The sequence below is a fragment of the Peromyscus leucopus genome, chromosome 17 (assembly GCF_004664715.2).
Source record: "Peromyscus leucopus breed LL Stock chromosome 17, UCI_PerLeu_2.1, whole genome shotgun sequence".
Classification (NCBI taxonomy): Eukaryota; Metazoa; Chordata; class Mammalia; order Rodentia; family Cricetidae; genus Peromyscus; species Peromyscus leucopus.
The window spans coordinates 50,804,394-50,821,398 of record NC_051077.1 but is presented as its reverse complement, the minus strand read 5'-3'; the positions used below and the strand labels follow the sequence as shown (position 1 = coordinate 50,821,398).

The 17,005-nt window shown below is 43.5% G+C and overlaps 1 protein-coding gene across 1 annotated transcript in view; it reads left to right on the top strand.

Moving 5' to 3' along the window:
* Positions 1-17,005, top strand: part of Csgalnact1 (chondroitin sulfate N-acetylgalactosaminyltransferase 1) — a 331,838-nt gene that overhangs the window by 170,208 nt on the left and 144,625 nt on the right. The window contains exon 5 of the mRNA XM_028883852.2: positions 4,991-5,079. The gene's annotated coding sequence lies outside the window, so the exon portion shown is untranslated. The remainder of the gene's footprint in view (positions 1-4,990; positions 5,080-17,005) is intronic.

Here is a 17,005-nt window from a genome sequence, read left to right as displayed (position 1 = left end):
GAAAAGAGGATTCTGCTTCCACAGTGGAGCTTGGAGCTCCGAGGCAAGCGTGAACACGCCATTTCCCCCTCCCTGCCGCCCTCCCTTTCAGCTCAGCTCTTCTGTTATTTGGGGGCGTATAACTTTGTTTTTAATGTTAAAGTCCTATTCCTTTTTAAATTTTTTTTATTAAAAGATTTTCTATTCATTTTACATATCAGCCGTGAATTCCCCTGTCCTCCCTCCTCCACCCCCCAGCCTTCCCCCCAATCCCATCCCTCATTCCCACCTCCTCCAAGGCAGGGTCTCCCCTGGGGAGTCAGCAGAGCCTGGTACACTCAGTTGAGGCAGGTCCAAGCCCCTCCTCCCTGCACTCAAGCTGAGCAAAGTGTCTCAGCATAGGCCCTAGGTTCCAAAAAGCCAGCTCATGCACCAATATTTTTTTTATCTGAATAGTTTCCCCTCCCTCTCCACCTCCTGGTTGCTGCATCTCTCTCTCCCATTCAGATCCACTCCCTCTCTGTCTCTCTTTGGAAAAGAACAGGCTTCTGGGACATAACAACCAAACATGACAAAATAAAATAGAATAAGATAAAAACAAAAACCATCACATTAAAGATGGACAAGCCAAGTCAACAGAAAAATCAAAGAGCCCCATGAGAAAGCACAAGAGTCAGAGACCCATTTGTTTGCATACATGGGAGTCCCATAAAAGTACTAAACCAAAAGCTATATATAGTATATGTGCAGAAACAAAAACCATCACATTAAAGATGGCCAAGCTAAGTCAACAGAAAAATCAAAGAACTCCATGAGAAGGCACAAGAATCAGAGATCCACTTGTTCGCACACATGGGAGTCCCATAAAAGTACTAAACCAAGAACTGTAGTATATGTGCAGAGCACCTGGTAAAGGCCTGTGTGGGCCCTGTGCTTGCTACCTCAGTCTCTGTGAGTTCCTTCCCCTCTGGCTCTTGCCCTCTTTCTGTCTTTTCTTCTGCAGGCTCCCAGAGGGCTGAGGGGAGGGATGTGATGGAGACATCCCGTTTAGAGCGGTGTGTTTTATGGTCTCTCTCTCTGCACCATGTCTTGCTGTGGGTCTCTGTATTTGTTCCTATCTAGTCCTAGCTGTTCTTGAGTTGTTTTTCTTTAGGTAAAATACTCTCTTGTTTTCTTAAATTCCTCCTAAGTGGAGTTGGAGCTGCTTAATCCAGAGCTTGGGGTCTTTCCTCAGTTTCAGAGAATTCTCAACATCACATGGCACTCACTTCTCTAGTTGTCCTTTCTTTCTTCTCAGTGCTTCTGATTAACTATTTTATATCACCATCTATTTTCTAGAGTAGCCCGTCTTGCAAAGCCATCTATTTTTCTTATAATTTTTAGAGCTCCCTTTGATTTTTTTTAAGATACAGATGACTAGTATCCGGTAAAAAATTTCCATCTTTATTTCTCAAGCATAGGAATGAGAGCATTTGATTTTGGTAATTGTGACACATAGGTCAGTTGTGATCCTCTCTTGCCTGTCTTTCATCCTCTTGGTTTTGGCCATTTGCTCCCCTTTGTTGTTGTTATTTGTAATTTTTAATCAGACATTCTATATTTTACATATAAAATTGTAGAGGGCTATAGAGGCAGGGCTGGTAGGAGCACCGGAGACCTGAGCTCCGTTCCCAGCTCCCACACGGCAGCTCACAAGCTTCTGTGACTCCGTCCCCGGGTGTCTGATGGCCTCCTCTGGCCACGGCACAGGCACTCCATTCACATGGCACACAGACATACCTGCAGGTGAAGCACCCATCCATACCCATTGAAAAACCAGAGAAGAAAAAACAGAAATAAAGGTCTAGTGCCTGCATGCCGGTGTCCTCCCCGGGAAAGGGTTTAATCTTTCCCCATGGAAGACAGCAGAATAAAACTGTTCATTCAGAGCCATTCAGTTATTTCAAAGATCAGAGCAGGAATTTGAGTTTGGTTTCGGTCTTGTTTTCTTGACTCCCAAGGCACAGCCCCTTGAGACCTTGCCTGAAATCGCGGGATGCTTACTAGGGCCCTTTGTCTGTGGTAGACCCTAAAGTTCAACTCCCAGGTAAACTAAGGTAGCCACAACTTGTGCTTGGGATTTTAGACCCTCGACAGCAGCTTTCTCATAGCTTTAGATCTATCGAATCCTTTAAGTCAAAGGTGGAGAAGAAGGCTCGGGTTGTTTCCAAGGGTTCCTTCGGGTCCTCAGCACCTCAAGTCCTTGTTGTCCTGGCTGACCTCAATTTCACTTTGGTCTCCTCAGCTAGGGGAGGCTCCTAAGCTACGAGTCATGTAGAAACTGATTGATGAAGGAAGCAAGATGCAAAGGGAGAGCTCTGCGTTCTGTGTTTCCTCCGTTCCCTCAAGTCCGTTTGTCTTGATTGAAGATGAGTGCTCGAGCCGGCACATCCTTCTTCTGCTTCGGCTTTTCCTTCTCTTTCATCCAACTTTTGTAATTGTTCTCGGTGGAGAACTCAGTGGATTTTTCCAATTATGGTTTGGAATTATGCAATCTAAGGTTTTCCATAACTGCAGGGTATGTGGGAGTATCATGTGTTTGTAACAAAGGTTTGCTTTAGGAATGGAGGGTATGTGAAATATTCTAACTCTATGCAAGTTAAAATCATGATATGTTTATTTTGTTGCTGTCTCTTTCTTCTTTATAGCTGAATAGGCTAGAGGTTGCAGATAATGGTAGAATCCCTACCACTGAGGACATCTCTGTCCTGTAGTAGAGATACAGACCTGTTTATCATTTGTCTCCATCTACATGTACACCTCCCTCTCTGTGGAGTTACAGGTTGTCTTCAGAGTGAAGTAAAGGATGTTATAAAAGGGAGTAAGAAAACATTGCAACCAGGAGAAACGGTTTTAGAGAACGTGTCCACTTAGCAGTGTTGCCCAAGAACTGAAGATTGGAAGGAATTATCCCAGCAAAGAGGGCTTTCTAGAAGCAATAGTCTGTGCACAGGCTCAGAAGCAAGAACTTGGTTTATGTGATAACTGATAGCATGTCAGTGTGTCCCTGGCATTTCTGGAGTGAAGAAGAGGGATGTGTGGACAGTGGGGGATAGAAGAAAGGAATGGGGTGGGGGAGTGAATTTGGGCCTTTATGATTTCTCCGAAATGCAGTTGAAGGCACTTCATGCTTAGGTACTCAGGGTCTTCTACTATACCTAAATCACCCCAGAAGCTATGTGAGCATTGCAAGACCAGAAGAGAAGGTCCATTTAGGAATTTTTAATAGAAAGAACATATTAAGCTGGCAAGAACAGGCTTGATCCTAACTGAAAGGCAGAGACAGAAACAATAACATAAAGAATGTAGGTGGTGGTTCAGTCTACCACCTGAGAGGCACTGGGATGATGAACATCTCCCTCTTGGGTGAGATGGCTGATTTATAAATATAGGGAGGGTCTCAGGAAGCTACTAAGTGTGATACGTGCTTCCTGCCCTGGATTATCACCGCCCTTGCTGCTGACCACATGCTGGCCCAGCTCACGTAACATGGCTGGGACTTTGAGAGACATGAAAAAAAAGTCTATATGATAAATTCTTGCTCTAAATGCCAGTGACAAACTATCTACCTATAGGCAAATACAATTCAGCAGGCATCTATGGCCTGTTTGTTGCACTGTGCCTCCGAGGTGGCCTCGCCTGCATGCTGCCTGCACCTGAACTTGAAGGCGGTATCTGATCTGGAAGCAGGCACCAGCCCTTCGCTGAGTGGAAGGGAGCTAGCACCCTGCGTCAGTTTTTCCACCACCCCGCTCTGTGCAGCCACACCTACACGATCCACTGGTGTTGGACTCCACCAGGCCCTTTATTTCACATTTGAACTGCAGCAAGGGGCTGGGTAACTGCTGTGAACCCGGTACTAACAGCTTCATTTAGTCCTTGGCTGTGAGTTCTCCCTCGGAGCTGGGACTCATCTCAGCCACCTCTCTTGTTTTACAGTTAAGTCACAATAGCTTAACTCCAAACACTGTTCCTGTTTCTCAGTCAGATGTCTGGGAAGTGGCAGATCCTGGCCCCATCCCCATTCCATGTCATTTTTAGACCCAAAGGGGGTGTGTTCTGTTTGATTTAGTGTTTTCCCCGCCTAAGGCAGAAACCTGATCCCACACACGCAACAGGATGGCCTGTGCTGCTAACCGCCTGCTTTAGCCAGCTCGTGACTAACTTCTCATTGCTGTGACCAGACGCCTGACACGAAGCAGTTTAAGGGAGGGGTTTGTTTTGTCTCATGGTTGGAGGGTACCATACCGGCCTATCATCGCGGGAAGGGCATCTCAGCAGGAGTGTGAGGCAGCTGATCACCCTGTGTCTGAAGTCAGGAGGCAGAGAGATGAATGCTGCTGCTCAGCTTGCTGTGTGTGTGTGTGTGTGTGTGTGTGTGTGTCCGTCCGTCCATCCAAAGGGTAATCTTTGGCATCACCCTATCTCCTGGAGCTTGCTGGTTACTTAGACTGACTGGCCCATGAGCCCCAGGGATCCTCCTCCTCTGAGCTGGGTTGTAAGCACCCTGGACTAAAGATCAGATGATGCTTGTGAGGCAAATTCTTAACTGAGTTGTCTCCAGAGCTCAGTCCCCCCCCCTTTTTTTTTCAATCCTGGACCCCACCCCACAGGGTCCTGTCTACGTTCAGGGTGACTTTGACTCATCGGTGAAGCCTCTCTGGAGACACCCTCACAAACATGCCCAGAGCAGTGTCTTCTAGGTGATTCTTCATCGGGTCAAGTCTCCGGGGAAGCATCCCATCACTGTCATTTTATTCCACACCCCCAGCCCCGAGAGTAGAACTGGTGCACACTCCAGCAAGGCTGGCGACAACTCCAGAACTATTGCTAGGTGAAAAAAAAAAAAAAAAGCTTAGCCAAACTTTTCCTAGTTAAAAATAGAAGGAAGCCCAAGACAGAGGAGGTAATGGGCTTTTCTTCTCCGAGCAATCTTTGTGAGTGAAGTTTACCCCTCTCTCTTTTCTACCAGGAACTGCAGAGTTTAGTAGAGATTGGATGGTCCCAGGCTTCTGACCTAAGTAAAGATGGAGGACAAGTGGATGTTGACATAACCCACGGGTAAGTGAGTCTGTTGTGTATTCTCTAACTGGGTGTCAATGCAGAGGTTGTACGTTCTGGCCTGCCCCAGTGTGGATGGAGCATAGAGAGGAATGCTGATGAGCAAAGTTATGGTTATTGCCAGTGATAGAGGATAAAACCCAAATGTGTGGGCTCTGGGAGAGCCATGGATGGCATCCTACTCATGGACATGCCCCTGCATTGCCCTTGTTTGGTCAGACTAGCTTGCACTCTTTAGCAGGTGAGATAGGAAGATTCCTCTTTCAAAGTGAAGGGGCTTCTGTCTGCCAATTGGGAGTGTGCTGGGAGATGCAACCAGATGTGGCAAGAGATGGCTGCTCAGGATTGAGATTCCCCGCCAGCAAGACTTGTCGGGTCCCTCTCCTTATCAGCTGTGATGACCAATGGACAAACAGTGACAGTCTTACTGTGTGGAGTAGTGGCCAGTCTGACCAAAGAATGGGTCACAAGGAAATGACTCCTAACAGCTGAGGTTGGCATCTCCCCAGGCTTGGCTCTTCTCCATCATCAGAGAAGAAGGAGAAGTACCCTTCCTTTCCCTCTGCCCACCTCCCTCTGCTCATCTCCCTCTTCTCACCTCCCTCTGCCCATCTGAGCCCTTAGCTCACTAGTCTGAGATCCCTACAAAACAGAAGTGAACAGTCATGGGCATGACATTGACATATGGTCCTTTGTTTAAAAAAATACTTTTATTTATGTGAATATGTCTATATGGGTATATGCCATATGTCTGCTGGTGCCTGTGAAGCCAGAAAAGGCATTGGATCCCCTGGAGCTGGGATTATAGGCGGTTATGAGTCACTTGACGTGGTGCTTGGAACTAAACATGGGTCCTCTGAAAGGGTAGGAAGCACTCTTTATTCTTCAGTCATCTCACAGAACTGGGGGGTCTTTTTTCTTCTTTTTTAGTTACTTAAAAAATACCTTTATTTTTTAATTAAAATATAATACCTCATTTCTTCATTTCCAGTTCCTCATCAACTTTGTCCACATGCTCCCTTGCTCCTTTTTGAATTAAAGGCCTTTTCTTTAATTATGTATGAATATTACATGTAAATATAACATACATTTACATGTAATATACATATATGTGCCTAAATGTATACATACAACCTGCTCAGTCTGTTTAGTGTTACCTGTGACTTCAAGACTGATCAGTTGGTATTGGTTACCAATTGGGGGCTCATCCCTGGGGAACACAGTTTCTCCTATTCCCAGCATTCCCAAGTTTCCTATAGTTCTTTGTCTAGGGTTGGGTGGGGCCCCATGAGATTTCCTACTTCCACGTTAGCATGTCTGTTGATGTTGTGCCTATTTGGGTCTGTTTTAGGCAGCCAAATAGTTAAGATTTTATGAGTGAAGCTTCCTTGTCATTTTCAGAATATAACCAATGGTCCTTATGAAGACTTTCGATTCTTAAATTCTTCCCATCACACAAATAAAATCTAATGAACTTCCATGAACCGGCCATCCAGCCCCGATGAACACTAACACTTTGCCAGTCTTACTTCATCTGTTCCTTTCAGGCTCTCAGTTGTTAAAAACATTTGTGTGGGGGTCTTACTCCGTGGCCCAGATGGCCTTGAACTCAAAGCGCTCTGCCCTTCACCTACTATTCCTAGCTTGTCTTCCCGAGTACGGAGGCACAGGCCTGTGCCACCATCCCTGGCTATTTAAAAACTTTTGTAGAACCACTTTAAGGCAATTATCAGGCATTATGCCATTTCACATATAAATGCGGCCGTGTACATTTCTAATTGAAAAAGACTTATTTTCACAACCATTACAGCATTATTGTTCCCAAGTGTATTGGTTCATCGTACCGTGCAATACCTAATCCATATTCAAATTTCCCCAGAGGCTTCAAAGTTATCTTTTTATTGTTTCTTTTCAAATTCATATGTGAACACAGCCCTCACTTTACATTTTATCACTGTATCTTGTAACTTTATTTTATTATGCATCCAGTCCCCCATTCCTCTTTCTTTCTCATGACTTGCTTTGATGGAGATGTAGTTTCATTTTTCCTATGGCAGTTCACCCTTCTGATGGATAGCCTCTGCAAGGAATCCTGTAACTCATTTCTCTGTCTTGGGTATAATCTATGAGTTGGCACATTGTCTCAGCAACTTGGTTAAATTCAGTGTAATTTCTTTTAGACAAGAGTGCTTCCTAAGTAGCAGTGGTGTGTGTGTATCAGGCTATTTTATTTATCAATGTGGATTAATCTTTTTGGATGCACTGGGAACTAAGGTCGGTCACTTTCCAAGGGGAAAGGATATCCAGAGTGTAGCCAGGGGTAACAGTTACTGGAAAAAGTAGAACCTCTGGGTTTAACAGTCAGCCGAGTCTCTTGGGCTGCTCTGGCTGAGGTGTAATGGAATTTCTCACCAGGGATCCAAATTCAATACATGTGTGAGTTGGCAGACAAGATGGTTTTGAAAATAAGCCACAAACTCTGAATGATCAGACTATGGACAAGAGGCAGGGCTGTAAAGAGAAGATTCTGGACACAGCCTGGCCTTTTATCCTTAGTCTTTCTGGGACTTCCTGGGGATGTAATTGCTGGGCTCCCTCACTTGCAGGGAACCAAGCAGAGGCTGGAATCTTGTAGTTTAGGTGGAGATTTGTGCATGGCTGCTCTGTGGATTCTGGCGCCATGAGCGAGGCTTTCCTGACAGAGTCTGCCTGTCCTGCCAGTGTTTGTGAAGAAAGTGAAACTAAGTGATTTCTGTTTGTGTGCCAGCAATGGGCTGCCTCTGAGAACAACTGGCATGTTCTCTTTGCTCTGTCTAGTAAATTGACCTCTGCGGAAGGGACCCTCATAGTTTTCTTTCTTTCTTTTGTACTCTTTGCTCTTTGGGGGCCTGCAACCAAGCTCCCAACTAAATACATGGATACTTATTCTTACCTATGAATGCCTGGCCTTAGCTTGGCTTGTTTCTAACCAACTTTTCTTAAATTATCCCATCTACTTTTTGTCTCTGGGCTTTTACATTTATCTATTCTATTTCTTTCTTTATTTACTCCATGATGGGGTGAGTGGATCGGCGGCTGGCCCCTGGCATCCTCCTCTCCATTTCCTTTTCTCATTCTTCCTTCTTCTCTTTTTCTCCTTCTATTTATTCTCGCTGCCTGGCAGCCCTGCCTATCCCCCTCCAACCTAGCTATTGGCTGTTCAGCTCTTTAATAGACCAATCAGGTGTTTTAGACAGGCAAAATAACAGTTATTAGAGTTAAACAAATGAACATAAAAGAATGCAACACATCTTTGTATCATTAAACAAATATTCCAAAGCATGAATGAATGTAACACATCTTAAACTAATATTCCACAGCAGATCCCAGGAGCCAGAAATGGATGCCAGATTCCAAGGGTATAAAGGTGGTTTTAAGACAGCATGGCCTTAAACTGCACTCACCAAAGGCTTGGGGATTGGCAAGAGAGGTGCCTCCTGGATTGGGAGAGGATTATTTTGTTTCATAGTGATAAGGATGGAATCCAGGTCTTTGCACAGGCTAGGCGAGAGCTAAACAACTGAGCTACACCCCAGCTCCAACTCCAGGATGGAGACACTCTTTCAAGGCTACCATCCAGCAGCTCACACAGGGCGGAACAAGCATTAAGTGCTCTGGGCCCATAGAATTGGTTGCCAGCTTTTGATAACATCAGCTCTAGTAAGAGCTGTCTCCTCCTCCTCCTTCCTCTTTCCTTGTATTCCAAAGCCTGTGGGGATTAACAGCTGTTGAAGGCAATCTTGATGCTCAGCCTACTTTAAGGCTTGGTCTGAAACCCATCTAGACTTGGAAGGAAGAGTTGAACTTCTAAATATTACTGTAAAAATGGTTGAAGTATTTAATAAGTTCAAGTGATTCCTAATGACTTCAAGTTAAGCAGGAAGGTCCTGGCACCTGCTGAAGTTTTCATACAGAACAAAAGAAAGTTCACCTTCCAACCTCTCCAATGGGACTCTTCAAAGAACAAAGTAAACATAAAATGTTTTGATCATATCCTTGTAGCCTGTTTGCCCAGCTTTCTGGTAACTTAGCTGGTTAGTGCTTGAATGACAAAATTGGTAAAGGCTAACTTGCTGGCTGAGGAGAAGGTGATCCAAGCTGACTTCATCTCTTTCCTGCCTTCAGATCAAAGTGCAGCCTCAGAGCTCTGTAGCCAGGGGCACACATCCTTCAGATGGCCTGTCAGTGCCAAGTGGAAAACTGGCTTTCAGTCATTTCAACCTTGTTATCATCTTGTGACTTTCCAGCTGGCTGAACAAGTGTGCTTTTGACTCAAAATGCCTCATACTGTCTTCTGATTCTTTCGATGTGACTTTCAGGGTCACGGAAATTTTGTAGAGAAAAGTACTCCAGTATGTCTTTACAGGGTATTCACCTTTACTGAGGTAGAGTGAACTGCTGCTTCCTTTACTTCTTTGAGAATGATTATTATGATGAAAAAATGGCCACACATAACAAACTTTTTCATTGCTGCACCCAAAATATGTGATAGGAACAAGAAAAGAAAATTTTATTCTGCCTCATGGTTTTAAAGGTTTTAGTCCTTTATAGAGGCGAAAGCGTCCAATGGAGTGGCATGGTCTATGGTGTTGGGAACATGGATTAGAGGCTCTACAGTACATCAGGAAGCAGGGACCAGGCTAAAACCTTTAAAGGTCCATTCCAACATTCCACAAGTGAGGCCCCAAACCCTAAGATCTTACAGCCTCCCAAATTAGCACCACCCATTGAAGAACAAGCATTCATGATATGAACCTGGCCAGGGGAACATTTCAGATTCAAGCCACACAGTCTATAAGCATTTAATAATCCCACTTCTGCTGGTTTGCTTTGCTTTAAAAACAAAAGCCCCTTTTCAATGTTATCTAACCAAAGGGCACAATACTCAATGATTTTATTTACAGTTGGGTAAACAAAAGTAGCACTATAGGAAGACTGCACTGTGTGTGCTGAGCGAGAGCTTGTTTGTCATGGGTAGAGCATGTGTATCAGTGACTCTTCTGCTGGTCCAAGTAGCTTCAGCTGATTTATTGGTGTTTGAGCCTTAATTATTTTTGCAGATCAGGTTTCCCTGAGAAACTCATGAATATTGATGCTTTTTTGATATCCTGCCCAACCAGTTCCAAAAACTACTGTAATTTTTCTATTAGTCTCACTGTCTGGCCCACTATCCCATTCTTTCATTGACTACCCACAAAAAATGACAAGAAAAGGAGGAAACTGATAGTGTAGATTTTAAGGTTTTTATACATTTGATTTGGGAAGTTGAAATTCTGTAAACTTTTAGGTCTTCTAGGAGAGATGCTAAGCTGTATGGAAATTGTTCTCTGAAAATGAAAAAAAAGTTTATGAAAACATTATTATTTTTGAGGAAAAATAGGTGTTTAACTTCTTGCTGCTGTTTTTTTTCTGGTTACTGGACCAATTTTGCTATTTCTAATACAAGAAAAACACTTGATGGTGAATAATTTGCTCAAGTCAGATAAAACACAAAATTATAATGTATGATAGATGTGTTTCTATTCGTGTGGAAAATCATACTGAAGACCATCCAAAGTACAGTAGTGAGTTGTTGTTAAAAATGGGGCAGGCAGTTTTAATCCACATTTTGAATGAATCATACTTCTTTGGAAGCCCTTCAGGGGGCATGTGGCATCTTCTAAGAGATTGATGGTGGTCCTCTGATGCTGGTTCTCATGGAAGCAAGCATGGAGGGCAGAGACTTTTGCTCCATTTTGCTGAAGGATTGAGGGTTTTCTTTAAAGCTCTCTGAAAGGTTCTTGGCTAATTTTCAAGAGGTTTGGCTGTGACAACTGAGGTAATGTTATTTAACATGACTTTCCAGAATTTTTCAAATGCTGGCGATTTCATCTAGAGATACTTATATAATGTAACTTCATTTCTGCTTTAGCTATTAATAATGTATTCAGTCTCTCTTTTAATGCAAATGATATATTAACCATATCAGTCTCCAGAAGAAGAGGTAGCAACTGCAAGGGGTTGATTTGGTGGTCCTTATTTGTGGCTGCTCCCATTGTTTTTAGACTTTGACGTAATATTGCTCACATAGCTCCCACCGCTGGCTTCTGTAATGTTTAAGTGATGGCTTGATAGCTCTCTAGGTAGGGGTTGGCCTAGATAAGAAAGATGGTTTAGCCGATGGGTGAATAATGTGTATCAACTGTAGAGTTCCATGAATTAGCTACGTCTTTGTATGTGTCTTATTAACCACGCAGAGCCCTCAGTGATAGCTATTGCTTGGAACAGACTGAGGACTTTCATGTACAGACAGGGGGGTGCTATAGTTTTTAAAAGCAGGGCTAAGGATCAAACCCAGGGTCTTGTAATACTTGCTCTTGCCACTGCACTGCACGCCTGGTAGATACCCATCTCTGTGTCTGTCCTGTTACCTCTGCCTGTCCTCCTGTGTCTGTCTTTTGGATAGGTTCATTTTAGATGTTATCAGGGAGCAAACAGTTGTTACAGAAACTATGTAGGGTAGAGTAAGATCCATATTTGACTGGCTGAAGAATTCTTTCAGACGAGCCAATGTCCAAGTTATAACTAACAACAAAAGTATGTTTAATGATGATTGGCTCCCCATAATTAAAGTGATTAAAACAAATATTAAGCTGTTGAGAAACAGTGTTTTTTAAATTTTACCTTTTTAATGAAGTATCAGTAAACAAAGCACAGAAATCTTCAACCTACAATCCAGTGGAAATTGACATATGATGCACATGTTTGCTTTCCATATAAATCAAGATACAAGTGAGTGCCAAGTATGATGGGACATGTCTGAATCACAGCACTTGGAAGGCCAAGGGGGACTGCTAGTGTGAAACTAATATGGACTGCATTACAAGGCCCTATCTAAATAAATACTGAAATAATTTCTAACACACACACACACACACACACACACACACACACACACACACACACAGTGACTCAAGATGTGTTTGTTGCTTTAGGAGTTTGTGTGCACTTCCTATTTCGGGTAGCTGTGAGGCACCCGGCATAGGCGCTGGGAACTGATCCTTGGTCTTCTGCAAGAGCAGCGGGCACTCTTAACTGGGGAGTCATTTCTTTGGCACCCCACAGTGATTTCTTACTCGCCTCTCTCTCATATTTTATAGCCCCTTACCAAAAGAAAGCCACTATTCTGACTTCTAGTCTCAGCCAGCATCCTGAGGATGTCTTGTCTGTTCTGGAACTTCACACAAATGGCACCACAAAACATATACTCCTTCTTTCTGGAGTGTATACTTGAGTAAAAATACCTTTTCCGTGGCAGGGCCGTTCCATTGAGTGAATATACTACCATTTAATTGTTCATAACTTTACTGATGGACAGTCTTCTAGTTTTAATAATTTTGTATTAGTATGTGCATATTACGGGGGGCTTGCACATGTGGAGGTCAGAGGTTACTTTTGAGTAGCCATTTCTCTCTTCATATCTTTACATAGATTCTGGGGTTGAACTCAGGTCATCAGGTTTACATTGTATTGGGGAAAGAAATGTCTTATCCACTAAGCCATCTCACTAGTCCTTCAGGTTTTTCTTTATTATTTTGAATAAAGCATCTCTGAACATCATGTACATGTTTTCTGGTGGTCATGCCTGTTATTGAGTTATAGAGTAGACAGACACTTACTTTTTAGGACACACTGATAGACAGTTTTCCAAATTGATTATGTCAAATTAGACTCCACCAGCCAGATATGTGAATTCTAGTTGATTGTCAAACTTGCCAACACTTGGTATTGTTCAGGATCAATTTGAAACACTTTAAAAAATGCTAGCTCTAAATCTGAAATACAAAGTTCACATCAGTTCAGTGACATTTTATTTAAATAAAAATTTGAATCACAGGTGTCATTATTATTGCATGCCTTCTGGGTTCAACATGCTTTACTGTGGCATGAGGCCTCTAGAGAATAAAATATAACCTCTTCTTTCAAGATTTCCATATGTCAGGCATGGGGTGCCATAGACAACAACTCACCAGCAGAACAAGTCATGTCCTTACTTCCCTGTCAAGTGAGTCCTGCATGTTTCCAGCACCTTTTCACTTTTCCTACAGCCCTGGGAGGTCATTAACACTGTACTTTCCAAGATATGTCGCTGTGTCAACTTGTCTGGCTAACGGTGATGTGCATAATGATATGTTGCAGATCTGTCTACCTAAAAGCACCCAACACTCTCCTCTACCCATCAGGATTTATTCCCCCAAACCTTGTTTGTGAACGAAGTAGATTACGTTGTAGTATTCAAGCAGGATAATGGCTTGTTTGTTTATCTCTTCCCAGAAGTATTTTCATTTTAATAGTGGATTCTAGGAGACAGTATCTCACTCAGCTCCAGGGAATTAATGAATACATGTTTGGTGTGTTTCAGGCTAATGGAAAAATTAAAATTTTTTTTACAACATTTATTTATATATTTTTGTGTGAAAACTTCACGCAAGTGTACAATGTATCTTGGTCACATCCTCCCTATGACCTCCCTCACCTCATCCCCTCACTACACCTCTTCCTTCCCAACTTCATATCCTCTTTATATTCTTAACCTATTGAGTTCAATTAGTGTTGCTCATAGGTTCGTGAATGTGGGGGTCATCCCTTGGAGCATGGGCAACCTGCTAATGTCCACTCCCTAGCTGAAACCTGCCACTACCCCTCCCTCCGCATCTGCCAATAGCTCTTCAACTAGGGTTAGGGCTTTGGGAGACACTCCCTGCTCTGTGATGGATTTTTAACTTGATTCATCTTGCATGGGTCACATGCAGGTTTGAGTTCATGTGAGCAACAACCATGTCATGTTCATGTTCAGAGGCCAGCATTTCACAACACCCCTCCACATCCTGCATCTCTTACATTCTTCTGACCCTTCTTCCACAATGGTCTCTGAGATTTCCTTATAGAGATGACCATAAATAATGCTGTGTATTTTGCCTACATGTGAGGCATAAAATAAGACAGAAATGTCAAATAAGTCCAATGTAAGGATGAACTGACATGAGCGTATATGTATTGGCTTTGGCGATTTAATTCTAAGTGGACTGACTGAAGAATGTCTCAGATGCATTCATTTTATAGGTCTTACCTGATAAGATAATTTTTCCAAACGGATGCTTCTTTATGCTCACAATATAATTGAAACATTTAAAGTATTTCTATATGTCACATATATGTAGTACTTAATGTGGAAATTCAAATTAATAGGATGGCTGTGGAGTCCTTCGACGATCTGATGGGAGGGTCCCAGCGCCTCTGGTGTGGAGAGGGTGATGGGATGCAGAATGAAAGTATGGAGGTGGGAGAGGTCCGCAGCCATGATCCCAGAAGCAGCCGCAGCAATAGCACCGAGATGTCATCAGCTTGACTAACTGATTCGAAGCAGTGCCGATAGGATTCTAGATGGAAGATAGCCGAGAGAACAGGAAGAGAATCAGGGAAGATTCCTCTCCTGGTTGGAGCAGGGCTGTGGATATTATCTCCCTTTTCTGAGATGGGACAGACTGAGGAAAGAGAAGTCTTGGAAAGGAAAACTAAGAGGTTATTTGTAGGTACGTTAAGTGAAAAGGGTGCTGTATCTGAAATTTAACCGAAGTCTTGTGGGAACTCTGGGAACAGGGGAATCGTTATGTTATTTGACGGTGCTAGTGTATCATTGCCAGGAGTGGTAGAGACAGACCTCCGGGCTCAGAAACAGCTCCTGTGTGAAGCTGTGAGTGTTGATGAGATGAACTTGGCAGAGGGAGAGGAGAGCACCACAGCAGCAGTCTAGGGTTGGGGCGGGGTATGATTGGAGAGAGCTGAGTATAGGCTGAGGCCCTGCACTGTTATGCAAGTAGGTTTAGCACTCCTTACAAACTCCTGGGAGTTCCTGTAGTCTGCTGACGATGAGGAGTTCTGAGCAGACTTGTGGGCAGAAGGCAGGACCCACAACTTTGATGGGTAGATTAAAGGCGTGAGAGGGACAGGGAGACCTTGGGAGGCTGTTGTGCTAAGTCACAAAAGGGGTCATGGAGCAGGATCTGAAGTAGGACAGTGGCAGATGGAAGAGAAACAGACGGATCTAAAACATGATAATGACGCCCTGGACCGGGCTCTGACTCCTTTGACACCAATGTGGAAGCGGGTATTGACAGGGGAGGAACAGCTATCGGTGACTCCAGGCCAGTTAGGAGCAGCTAGCGGCTTCTGCATACTAAACACCTTTTTATTACTATTTTTATTGTACAAGCAGCCTCAAAATCATTTTTATGTGTCTAGGGAATTTTGATGATGTAAGTTAACTTAACAGCAGTTTCAGTGACCACAAAGGGCCTCTCCATGAACATGGTAAAGCCCTGGATCTGTAGGATAGAAGCCATCAGGATTCCAGCCTCTGGTGTAGCTGTGGGAAGACTCAGGTTTGTGGTAGTGGAGAGCTCCGAGCAGCCCACAGCTGTTCTCCTTCCATGTGACCCGGGTTTGCTGCCAGACACCTCCCCATAGGAGTTCCAACCAAAAGGGCTCAGGGCATAGAGGCCTGGGGGTGGCCCCTCCAGGTGATCAGAGACAAGGGATGTGGGCACTGAGAGGACGTGTGGGGAGAGATGACCCTTCGCCAGCCGATCTGGGCCCTGTTCCAGCTCTGATGCTCCTCATCTGTCTACCGCCCCGGGACACCACTCTCTCCTCCTCTCCCTGCGGCCTTCCTTCGCTGCCAAGGCCGTCCTCACTCTTGGTTCATTGCAAGTCGAAACAGATTCACAGCTTGTTCCTTCTGCTCTTGGCCCTGTCGTCGGTTTGGTGACAGAGCAAATGGGTTTAGAGAGTCCTGATTCTCATGCTTCCTGCCTTTTCTTACTTATTTGTTTGTCTTGGAGAGGAAGGCAAGATTCTCAGTTTTGCCCCATCACCGGACCTTTGGTGCAGCAATGCAGAGTGACTTCAGCCACAGGTCAAACTCATGCTCAGCACTGGACTCATTCACAGGCTCTGGGACAGAGCAGAGTGGAAGGGTCCCAAGCCAAGAGCCCAGCGGGGTCACAAGAGGAGCTAATGAATAGAGAAAGGTCACCATATTATTTTCTGTGTTTCTTAGTGCGCTCCATTCCTACTGAGTTTGTTTATGATAATGAAACACTTATTCAATATCTTCCTAAATTTTTAAATTTACATATTTGATTTGCTTATTTTTATTATCAGTTACAACATACATACTCAAAACTCCACAGATTATGAGTTATAAACTAATAAACAATAAGACTATCAACATTCCATTAACTTAGGATGTGGCCAGCCTAACAAATCCCTCCTTAGTTTCCTGCTTGGCCACTTACCTTCCTCCTTCACAGACATACACTTACTAATTGTTAAGGTGATTTTCTTACTGCCGACAGTAATCCCATTACTCTCTAAACAGATCATTTTATTTGTGTTGAACTATGCATCACTGGAGAATGCTTGCACTTGTTGTCCAGGGTGTTATTTTTCTGTTTTTGACTATTCTTGACGCTTTGCATTTTCATATAAACTTTTAGGATCAACTTAGTCAAGGCCTACAACCCTAACATAAAGTTTATGGGATTATGTTGAAAGCTTAAATTAATTTGGAGAGAACTGACATTTTTACAAGATGGAGTCCTTATTTAAGTCCATTTAAATGTCTTACAAAGCTGGACTTGTTTGTGTGTTTGTTTTTTCTCACAGACTTCGTGTGCCTTTTGTTAGAATCATTACCAGGCACTCTATATGTTTAGAAGCTGTTGCAATTGCTGTCTCTTTTAGGATTTGACTTTTTGTGTGAGGCTGTTGAAAAATTTCGTTGGCCTTTTTGCTTTCTCCTGCTTTGGCAACTTCTGTGACCATTCGGAGTGCTCCGTGAACTCAG